The following is an 11,009-nucleotide window of genomic DNA, read 5'->3' on the forward strand; positions in this document are numbered from 1 at the left end:
TAGCCAGGAGTTGTGTAGTCCCAGCTACTCGGGAGGCTGAGGCAGGAGGATCCCTTGAGCCCAAGAGTGTGAGCTGTGATGATGATGCCATGGTGCTCTACCCAGGGCATGGAGTGACACTGTCTCAAAAATAATTTTTGTTTTAAAAGAAAGCATTTGAGCCTCAGGTTTCAAGGGAGGGAGAAGAAAAAGAAAATAAGAAGGGACAATCTGAACTCCTTATCAATAGCAGTGCTGCCCACGCTGTCCCAGAAGGAGCGCTAAGCCCTGCCCTGATCCAGAGCTACTGCTGTGGGGCCTTGGATAAGTCGCTCCCCCTCTCTGGGCCTCTTTTTCCTTACTCAACAACTTGGGCTTGGGGTAAATTCTCCCCAGTTCTGGCAGCTGACAGCCTGAGGCGCCAAATCCACATTCATGACTTACGCTCCGCCTAGCACAGCCTGCAAGGTGCTAGTGCTTCAGGGGGAACAGAAATGTCCTAGTGGGGTACAGCAGCCACCCACCCTGAACAGCCAGAGGGCACAGAGACTATCTGTGGTGACCAGGATGGTCAGTTGCTGCCCCCAGGGGCCATGACAAGGATGGCTTGAGGAGAAGAAGCCAGCCTGTCAAGGCCTGCTTGTTCCAGCAGTGACTCAAGCTTCCAGCCCCCGAGATCTGCCACGGCCACCCCTCTGCCCAAGCTGAGGGCTGCATTCAGAGGCCCTAGTGAATTTCCAAACTCCCAGCCAAGCCCCCATTTTCCCAAACTCCTAGCACCCACAGGGCCTGCAGGAAATAAAAACTAATGTTCCACCAGGACATTCTGATATAGATGTTAGGCATCCCCTTTGTATACCGCCCACCCAGCCTCTGACACAGTCCAAGGCAAACAGGAGGAGTCTAATGAAGGCTTACTGATGTATTTCTGATCAGAGACAATTACAGTGTTCAGCCACGGATCCACAGCCACTCTTAGGAGACCAAAAACAATACCCCAGGCCTGGCGCTGGGCGCTGAGAACATGGCAGGGGGCGAGGCTGTCACAGACGCTGTCCTTCCCTCGTGGAGTCACAGTAAAAACCACCCAACTCAGTGCATGATTGTCCATGGTGACAAGCGTTCCCATGGGAGAGTCTGTGCACCAGTGTGCTGGAGCAAGGCACTACACACGGGCAGCTTCAACAACAAAAATGGGTTGTCCCACAGTTCTGGAGGCCAGAGTCCAAGGTCAAGGTGAGGACAGGGTCAGTTCCTTGGGAGAGCTGCAAGGGAAGCATCTGCCCCGGCCTCTCTCGTCATCTGGTGGTCTGCTAGCAATCTCGGGCAATCCTCCACTTGTAGAAGCATCACCCGGGTCTCTGCCTTCCTCCTCACATGTTGCTCTCCCAGTGTCTGTGTCAACACTCCCCCACCTTTTTTTCTCAACTCTGTCACCCTCGGTAGAGTGCCATGGTGTCATAGCTCACAGCAACCTCAAACTCTTGGGCTCAAGCGATCCTCCTGCCTCAGCCTCCCAGGTAGCTGGAACTACAGGCACCTGCCACAATACCCAGCTAGTTTTTTTATTTTTAGCAGAGACAGGATCTCGCTCTTACTCAGGCTGGTCTCCAACTGCTGAGCTCAAGGGATCCACCTGCCTCAGCCTCCCAGAGTGCTGGGATTACAGGCATGAGCCGGCCCACTTCCCCTTTCTTATAAGGACTCGGTGTGTCCTATCAGCTTTGGGGCTGACCCTCCTCCACTGTGCCTCACCTTAACTACATTTGCACAACCCTATTTCCAAATGAGCTAGCTTTCTGAGTAAGTGGGCGTTAGCCCTCAACATCTCAGTTTGGGGTCCGGAGACACGAGATAGGCTGTCCCAGGAAAGAGCCTGTAATAGTGAGCCTGACTTATAAGCTCAGAGAGAAGAACAGGCAGGTCCACGAGAAGCTGAGAAAATTGAAAAGAAGACCCTGGCTCAGCCCAGAGCAAAACAGGGGTGGGGACACATTTGGGGTGCAATAAGGGTCAGGCTGGGCAAGGGCAGAGTGGCAGGGCCCTGAGCAAAGGGCACATTTCAAGTGTCGTCTCCTTCAGGGGGTGGACCCCAAGCTCCCTGAGTTACAGAGAACCCTCCAGCTTCTCCTGTACCCAAGCCCCACCTCTCTAGTCTGCCGGGCCGTGGTGGGGGAAGGGGTGGGGCGGGGGCAGGAGGCCCCGCCATCAGATGGCAGCCACAGGGGTATCCAGGCCGTGGACCCAGGATTCAGAGCACACACTCTGCAGAGTGGGCAGGAGCCCTGGCCTTCCACAGATGTCCCTGGGCCACCGGAGGCCCTTGCTCCTGGCCTGCAGACAGAGCAGGGGCCTGTATAGGCCCATCTAGAGGCCTGAGCAGAGGAAGTAGCAAGGTCCACAGGGATGGGAGGCTCCAGCTGCAGGCTGGACGTTCCCAGACACCTGGGCCACAGCTCCCGAGACACACAGGCCATGGGGTCACGGTCACCTCCCAGGCCTCCACTCTGTCCTCCAGGAATCCCGCCCACCCAGGGCTTCCTGTGCTGCTTACCTCGCAGTGGGCAAATGTTTTTATCCATTCCCTGAAATTAAACTTCCCCATTTTTCATTATCAAATTCTGAGCTGGTGTCATCTCCCCCATGCCGGCACACGGCACTCGTTTACAGCGCCCGAGATTAATATTAGGTGTTTGTAAAAGGCGAATATTAGCTTCTCCCTTATATCTGTCAGAATTAATAACTTCCCCATCACAGATAACTCCGGGTCAATATTAGATTCGCAGATGAGGCTGGAAATAAAATGTATGGAAATATAACGTCTCATTTGTACGTATTCAAAAAAAAAAGGCCCTTTCATTATTGAAATTCGGCAGCAACTGTTCAAAGGTCAGAGGACTTTGTGGCCTGGAAATACCCACCATCTGGCCCGAGCAGCCGCATGTGAGGACAAATTGGTACCCCTCCACAGGGAGCCCAGGAGGACGCGGATGCAGCTTGGGGCGCAGGCAGGCAGCTCTGCCAGGGAGTTTTATAGGGCAGAGAGGGATAGAGAGCTTACCCACCACCATCCCAAGCTCTCGCTGGGACTGAAGCCAGGGCCTGGCGTGGGCGCCTTGCCAGTGGCTACCGTCCATATGCCCTCCCCACCCCAGTGCCAAACTGGAGGCACGGGATCCCTTCCCTCTCCTCCGGCAGCCGGGTACTGACCTTACTGGAAAAAAGGGGTTAACAGCCAGTGCTGCAGGAGGACCCACCTTCTCCCAGAAAAGCCTTTCCACCCGCAGCCTCACCCACCAAGCTGGGGGGAGGCAGAAAGCAGGCTCCACGGCGGGCAGGCCCAGCTCCCCACTTGGCAATCACTCATAAATCATAATTGACAGGCATAATTTCTCCCTTGAGCAGCAAGGGCGCTTTATTTAGTTGTTTCTATTTTATCTGGTTGCAGGAGATGATGGACCCCCTCCTCACCACATTGGCTGTTTCCCATAATAAGAAAACTTGCCATGAGGCCAGAGTGAGGTCTGATCCCCCAAACTCCACCCACACTGGTGAAAGGTCATCTTGGGCCTCGGCCCCCAGCGTGGAAGGAGCAGGGCCCCGGGGAGGGACAAAGTGGGCCCTCACAGGGATGGCCCCTCAGGAAGGGCTGCAGCAGACAGAGAAGGGCCCCAGGCGGACAGAGAAGGCTCAGCAGAGGCAAGGGGCCCACCCTCAGCCACAGAGGAAGAGGATGGAGGCGGCGTCTCTGGGGCTCAGAGTCTCTAGCCCCAGGCTGGACCATAGGAGCATCAGCCTGTCCCCTATTCCTGTGTCCATGTGGGGAGCCTGCCTGCCGGCCATGCGACAGACAGCTGGTACCCATGTGGTTAGGTGGCACAGAGCCGGGGGTGGACTGAGCATGGCTCAGACCCCTGAACCCCAAGCTGTATCTGGTCCCAGAGAGCAGAGGGCCAGCCCTCCCCTTGAGGGGGTCCAGAGAAGAAAAGTCCTCGGGAAATGGCCTCAGTGCAGCCCCTCTGCCCTCCCAGCTCTGGGAGGCCTTTCTTTTCTGCCGCTAAGAATCCCCTCTCTGGTTCCCATAAATGACTTAAGCTTTTCCCTATTAACGGGCTCCTTCCAGCTGGGCCGCCATTGAGGTCCCTGTTCAGGGCCGTGCCTTTATGAGGAAGGGGCCCCCGCTCTGGGGAAGATGAAGGGAAAAAGCCCTTCCCTTTCTTTCCTCCTAAGCCCCTCAAACTAGCGGTGACCCACAGTTAAATCCTTTTTAACAAGGCTCACTTCCTCACCAAACCAGTGGGAACACTCCAAAAATAAACAAGGCCCAGGCGGGCAGGCTCCTCCTGCAGCTCTGGGGCCCAGGCTGGGGCCAGGGGCGCATGGATCTCCCACCTGACAAGGAGCAGTGAACTGCCTGCAAGGATGGGGTGCTGGGCTGTCCCCTGTCCTAAGGGATGAGATGCTGGGCTGTCCCCTGCCCTCAAAGATGGGGTGCTGGGCTGTCCCCTGTCCTAAGGGATGAGATGCTGGGCTGTCCCCTGTCCTAAGGGATGAGATGCTGGGCTGTCTCCTGCCTGCAATGCTTCTTAAGAGCACGGTCTCTGGGCTAGAAGTAGCTCCCCCAAGCATGAGCATGGGGCCACCTGAGGCCCCCCTTCCAGCCACCCTTGCCAGACTCCCTGTTGGACATTCAGGGTGCTGAACCAAACTGTCAACGTGGCCCAGCCTGCCTCTGCCCACCCAGAGGCAGGAGCACCGAGCACCAGCAGACATGCTCCACAACCCACCACATCCCTGGGAGTCCCTCCTTGCTGTGGGGTCCTTGCAGGCCTGGGCTCCCCAAGACTGGTGGGAGCCCCGCCCAGGGCAGGAGCTTGAAGAAGGGTGCCCCTCAGCCAAGCAGACCCAAGGAGCTCATGCCCTCACCTTCCCTTTGGAGCCAGACACACACTAGCTGCACCCAGAGCCACCAGTACCACTCAGAGAGGTGAGCCCAAGAGCCTCCTCAGGGCAGGTGGCAGGCCTGGGGCAAGGGTGGCACCTCAAGGCCCAGACTCCTTCTGACACCTGGAGGGGAGACACCTCTCTCACTTCTTTCCAGAGCCTGACACCCTCAGTGGAGCCAAAAGAGCCAGAGGGCAAGGGAATGGCACCAAGGGCCCTCATGCCGACCTTCAGGGGGACAGCTGGGCCTCCGGGGTCAGGGTTTGGGTGGGGACCATGCACCTGCTTCTCCTCCATCCCCAGAGGGAAACAGCCCTGCTGAGATGCCCCCAAATCCCCATGGACACTGACCCCACCCCAAGACACACCTATTAGTCCATTCTTCTGTCCACCCGTCACCCCCAAACGTTTCTCATGCACTTGTTACGTGCAAGACACCATTCTGAACAGGAGGTTGCTGCAACCAACGTGGCCGGTAAAAACACCAGACCCCAACACACCAGAGGCCTCCACCCAAGGCTGGTCAGGACAGTTCCTGCCACCCGGGGACCCGGGGATAGGGATGTTGCCCTGACCCTGAAGCACCATGTTGTCACTGGCTCCAACAGGAACCTCAGTCCACCAGAGGTGAAAAGTGCTCGTGTGTTCTAGAGACAGCTGGAACCATGAGAGGAGGTTTAAGAGACGGCCAATGTCCATTCCCCAAGACTGCTCCCATGCCAGCTAGAGCACCCCAGTGGGCTGTGGGACCCCGTGGAGGGACCCCATGCCACCTGAGCCGACAGTGGCAGAGCGGTGCAGGGGGCTGTGGTGTGGGAGCCAATCCATATGCAGACCCCTGCCTGGCCTGGGGTGCAGCCACGTGCGGACACCCCTCCCCCAGGCCATAGGCACCTGGCTGTGGGCATCCTGGGTCTGGACTTTGACTGTGCTGTGCGTGAGCAGGCCAGGACTGCCGTGACAAAGCCTGGGGGGCTCCGACAACAGACCTAGTTCATCTCTCTCACGGCGCCTTCCATCCACATGTGTCTGTGTCCAGTGTCTGTGTCCATGTCCCCTTTTATAAGGACACCAGTCACGTTGGATCAAGGCCCCCTATTGCAGTGTGGCCTCACCTGTACTAGTCACATCTGCAATGGCCCTATTTCCAAATAATGCCAGACCCGAGATACTGGGGGTAGGACATCAACACACGAGTTCCAAAAACACAGAGTACACAGTAAGTGGAGAGGCTGCCTTATCTCCCCTCTCGCTGGGGCTGGCATTGTTCCCTCACTGAGTGCACAGAGGGATTGCTGACTGCTGTCTGTCTCCCTCTGGAACTGCCAGCTGCCAGGGACGGGGCCGGCTCTCATTTGCCCACTGCTATATTCCTAGGGTTGAAATATAGCAGTGAGGGCGAAAACTGATCCTCTGTCCTCAAGGTGTTTACAGTTCCAGGGCACAGGCCCAGCTGGGCATAGCCACAAGAACGAGTTGAGGGCCGCCCATGGTCAGGGTCAACTGACTGGGAACCCAGCTCCAGCCCCCATGCAGCCAGTCTGGCCTTTCTCACCACACAGCTGAGGTCATTCGCACCTGGTGGCTGGGGACACGGAGGGTCTGCCTGCCCTGCAGTACAGCCCTTGCTCACCACATGCCCATCATCCTGGCTTAGGGCAGTAGCAAAAGTGAAAACCACTCTCAGAGGCCAAAGTCTGCTGTCCTTTGGCTCTCAACCCACTCCCGAAGACCCTCTGAAGGTCACTTCCCAGTGAGCAAACTCTGGATGGATGGATGAATGGATGGATGGATGGATAGATGGATGGATGAGTGGGTGAGTAGATGGGGGATGGAGGGATGGGTGGATCAATGGGTAGATGGGTGTGTAGATGGGGAGATGGGTATGTGGATGGGTATATTGATAGATGGATGAGTAGATGGATGGGTAGATGGATGGATGGATGGCCAGACAGATGGATGGATGGATGGCCAGACAGATGGACGGATGGATAGACAGATGGATGGATGGATGGATGGATGGATGGATGGATGAGTGGGTGGGTAGATGGGGGATGGAGGGATGGGTGGATCAATGGATGGATGGGTGTGTAGATGGGGAGATGGGTGTGTGGATGGGTAGGTTGATAGATAGATGGGTGGGTGGATGGATGGATGGCCAGACGGACGGACGGATGGATGGATGGATAGATGGATGGATGAATAGATGGATGGATGGATGAATGGGTGGGTGTATGTATGTATGGATGGATGGATGAATAGATGGATGAGTGGATGGATGGACAGATGGATGGATGAGTTGGTGGGCAGATGGGGGAATGGGGGATCAGTGGGTAGATGGATGGGTGGGTGGATGAGTGGGTAAATGGGTGGAGGGTAGATGGGTGTGTGGATGGATGGATGAATAGATGTGTGTATGGGTGGATGGATGGGTGGAGGGGGATGGGGGATCAATGGGTAGATGAATGGGTGGATGGGTGGGTAGATGGATGAATAGATTCTGTGTATGGGTGGATGGATGTGGGGATCAATGGGTAGATGGGTGGGTGGATAAACAGGTAGATGGATGGGTGGCTGAATGGATGGGGAATGGAAGGGTAGGAGATCCTTGGGTAGATGGTGCATCAGTGAGTGGATGGGTAGATGCGTGAATGAGTCAGGGAGTGGGTACGTGGATGATGGGTGGATGGACGGGTAGGTAGGCAGTTATTTTCTCTACATAGAGCACAAAGACGGCAGATCCAGAGGCTCCAAAATGGACAAGGTAAAGTCCCACTTGTGGCTTGTCCATCAGAGTGAGTGAAGCACTTGGTATGGGATGGGTGCTGCGTGGGGGCCATTGTCCCGAGGGTTCCCGGCAACCCTGTTGGCTGTGACTTACCCCCAGGCTACAGGGCCTCTGCGTTCACTTCTCTCTGAGCCGTCACATCAACTCTGGGATCCAGGTGAAGGTCTGAACCCAACCATTTTCCATGTTGTGCAAGAGGGAATATTTGGTAAGGATGGAAATTAAACTCTCTGCCAAACTCTATCCACATCTCAGCATCCAGCCCCAAGCATTACAGGCATTTGCCAGCAGGGCCACATAACTTCTCTTTAGCTTTCTCCCTGTCCTGGACTCACTACTGTGTGCCCCTGGGGAGGACCTGAGAGCTGCACCTGCTCCTTCATTGAGATGCCCGAGACTTGTCCTGGAGCAGGAGCGTGTGTGGTACTCAGATAATCACGACCCATCAGATTGACTTAATGAGGCTTAAGGGCCTCAGAAGATGAGGGCAGAATCTCAGGAGTGCAACGGATGTGTGTGCTTTGGGGAAACTGCAGTGACCTCAACTGTCCCTGCCCCTCCTCCCACCCCCAATTCTGCACATTCCTTCTCATCAGGCAACAGCTCACACTGGGTGGGCTGGTAGGGCATGAGACCCAGGATTAACCAGTCAGAGAATCACACTGCCCTGGTGGGTGATTAGCTCCAGGAAGGGCACAGGCCTGGAGCCCACGCTACCTAGCCCTGCCTGCGACTTTTACAGGGACGATTGTCCTTGGGTTGATACAGGCATGGGAGCTGCTGCTGCTGGAGAGAATGAAGCCAACACAGAGGAAGGCAGAGCTAAGACAGCTCAGGAGACATAGTCTTCATTGCACTGCTAAGGAGCCTTGATCCCGCCATGCCTGAAGGCAGCCCGTTATAGGACCCAATACATTTCTTTCTCTGGTGGAGGCCAAAAGCTGAGACTATGTCATTTGCAACCAGATTCCTGGAAGCATACAGACCCAGAGACAGGCTCGCTAATCTCCCATGGGAATTCCCGACTGGTTCAGTTTTCTTCAATCCAGAGTGCTGGAGACAGTCCCACAGGACACCTGGGCTGACCTCCTCAGCCCGTGCATGGCCCTGCCCCTCCAATCGCCTCCTGCCACCCTCCACACAGCCAGGGACAGCCACCCACATCCATATAGAGGTGTTGTTTGTCCTGCCCCGTGGTACCTCGCTGCAGAGAGGAGAAGTGGTCACGTCACCTGACTCCACTGTGCGGTCCCTCCCTCCCCGAGGTGAGGGAGGATGCATTTCCATATCACACATTCTGTGATCTCTGTGACCTTTCAGGCACATTTACTCCAGGCACGCTGACCAAATGACAGGTCGTCCCTTGGAGACACCCGGGTCAATGCCCAATATCCACAAACCCCTGATCCAACACTGGCTGCCTGCCCCTCCCTCAGCACCGGAGCTACCACCTCACCCATTTCCGGCATTCACATCCACCTCCCTCCTGGAAGGCAGAATCCAGGCCTCCAGCATGGAGCCACCCACTGCCCCCTGGAAGCCGTAAACCCAAAGCCCAGGGTTCCGGGGTCAGGCTTCCTGGCAGCCCCCCGGCGGGAGGCTGGCCCTCTGCCCCCTGCCAGGGCCCTGCACAGCCTGCCAGCCTGCCTCCTGGGGGGCACTTCAGCACAATGGGCTTGGCGGCCCCCGGCTTCCCAGGCGGATGTGATGGCAAATAGCAGGGGCTTGGCATGTCTTCGGGATTTCTGAGCATAACAGAAATGTCAGGCAGATTTTAATGAAAGGCTGTGTGCTTCTGGGGATTGACGAGCCGACACAGAATCCTAATTTTCAGATGGCTTGTTCTCGGGGTTTTCGGCACCCAGGGCCAGAGCCCAGAAGAGCCCCCAGAGACATCCTGGGTGGTGTGAGTACAGGCCCTTGCCTCTGTTTTGCAGGAGCAGCCGCCCCTCAGCCGACAGACTCGCCTTCCAGGGTCTGGCCACCGGTGCTGAGTCCTAATTTAGAAACCAAATTATTTCCCTTCCTCATCCACAGCAATTGGATGCCTGCCTTTTGCCTACACTTTGTGAGCAACACAGCAGAGGAGGCAGCGTCCCCTTGGCTGACGTCAGGAGGGCTGCTGAGAGCACAGCGGGCTGCCCTGGGCAGGTGCCACGAGTGGGCAGGTGCCACCAGGCGGCGGCAGGGCCAAGGCGCCCAGAGCGGCTGCACTGATCACACTTAAAGGGAAACCCTGCTTTCCTAGCCACCCCCAGGTACCAGGGTTCTGGGGAAGGGCGACTGCTCTCAGCAGGTGGTTCTCACCATCAAGGGGAGATAGGTGGTTGCCCATGTGGGTGGCTTGATGTGTGTCCAGAAGTGCGCCTTGACCTTCAGGGAGGGTGGAAGGTCTGAAAGAATTCTGGAAGAGACAGGCCAGCGTCACTGCGAGGGGTAGCTGGGTAGGGACGGCAAAGGGGTGGAGTGTCCTGCTGCCTGGAATGGACTCAGGACCCCCACTCCCTCACCAAGCTTCCTTTTCTGGAAATGTCCCAGCCGAGCCCTGCTGCTCTTCTTACCAGGCCTCCTCCCTGCCCCTTGTCCCTTCCTGTCCTGCTCCTCGAAGGCGCTGGGCTCACTCCCAGGCCTCTCCGCCTGCCAGGAGCACTCTTGGCTCCTGTGGGCCTGGCATGAACGCCACTTCCGTAGGAACCTTCCGGGCTAGGTCAGATCCCCGTGGAGTGCTCTCTGGGGGTCCCTCAGCTGCCTCCCCACACTGGGAGCATCAGGTTTATTTGGACAATGACATGTTTAACTGCCCTCCATCCCCACTGGACTGAGAATGCTTCGAAAACAGGCACCATGGTCGTGCCCAGGACACAGCCCAAGTCTGGGCTGCAGGAGGCATTCCAGCAGAGGCTGGAGGGAGTGAGCAAGTGAGGGAAAGAAGGATGAGCTGCTCCTGCCGTGCTTCACACCAGCCTGTGCCCTACTCCTGGGAGGGACCTGGCCCAGGGCTGCCCCATCCTGGTCCTGAGGACACAGAACTAGGAGAGGGACCACTTGCTTGGCTGAGGGATGGACAGAAGGGAGGATGAGTGTGTGAGCTCTCCAGCCCCTGGACCCTTCCCTTCACCCCCTCAAGGCTACATTTCTCTGCCACTTATGGAGCAGGTGCTCAGTGAACCCGGCAAGGGGACAGCCAGGGATGATACATCCCGAGCAACGTGGTGCCCTGAAATGTACCTGCTCCACAAGTAAGCCTGACGAGGCTCAGATATCCACGCAGTGCCCTATTGACAAAGCCTCAGCCACA

The sequence above is a fragment of the Nycticebus coucang genome, chromosome 10 (assembly GCF_027406575.1).
Source record: "Nycticebus coucang isolate mNycCou1 chromosome 10, mNycCou1.pri, whole genome shotgun sequence".
Taxonomy (NCBI): Eukaryota; Metazoa; Chordata; class Mammalia; order Primates; family Lorisidae; genus Nycticebus; species Nycticebus coucang.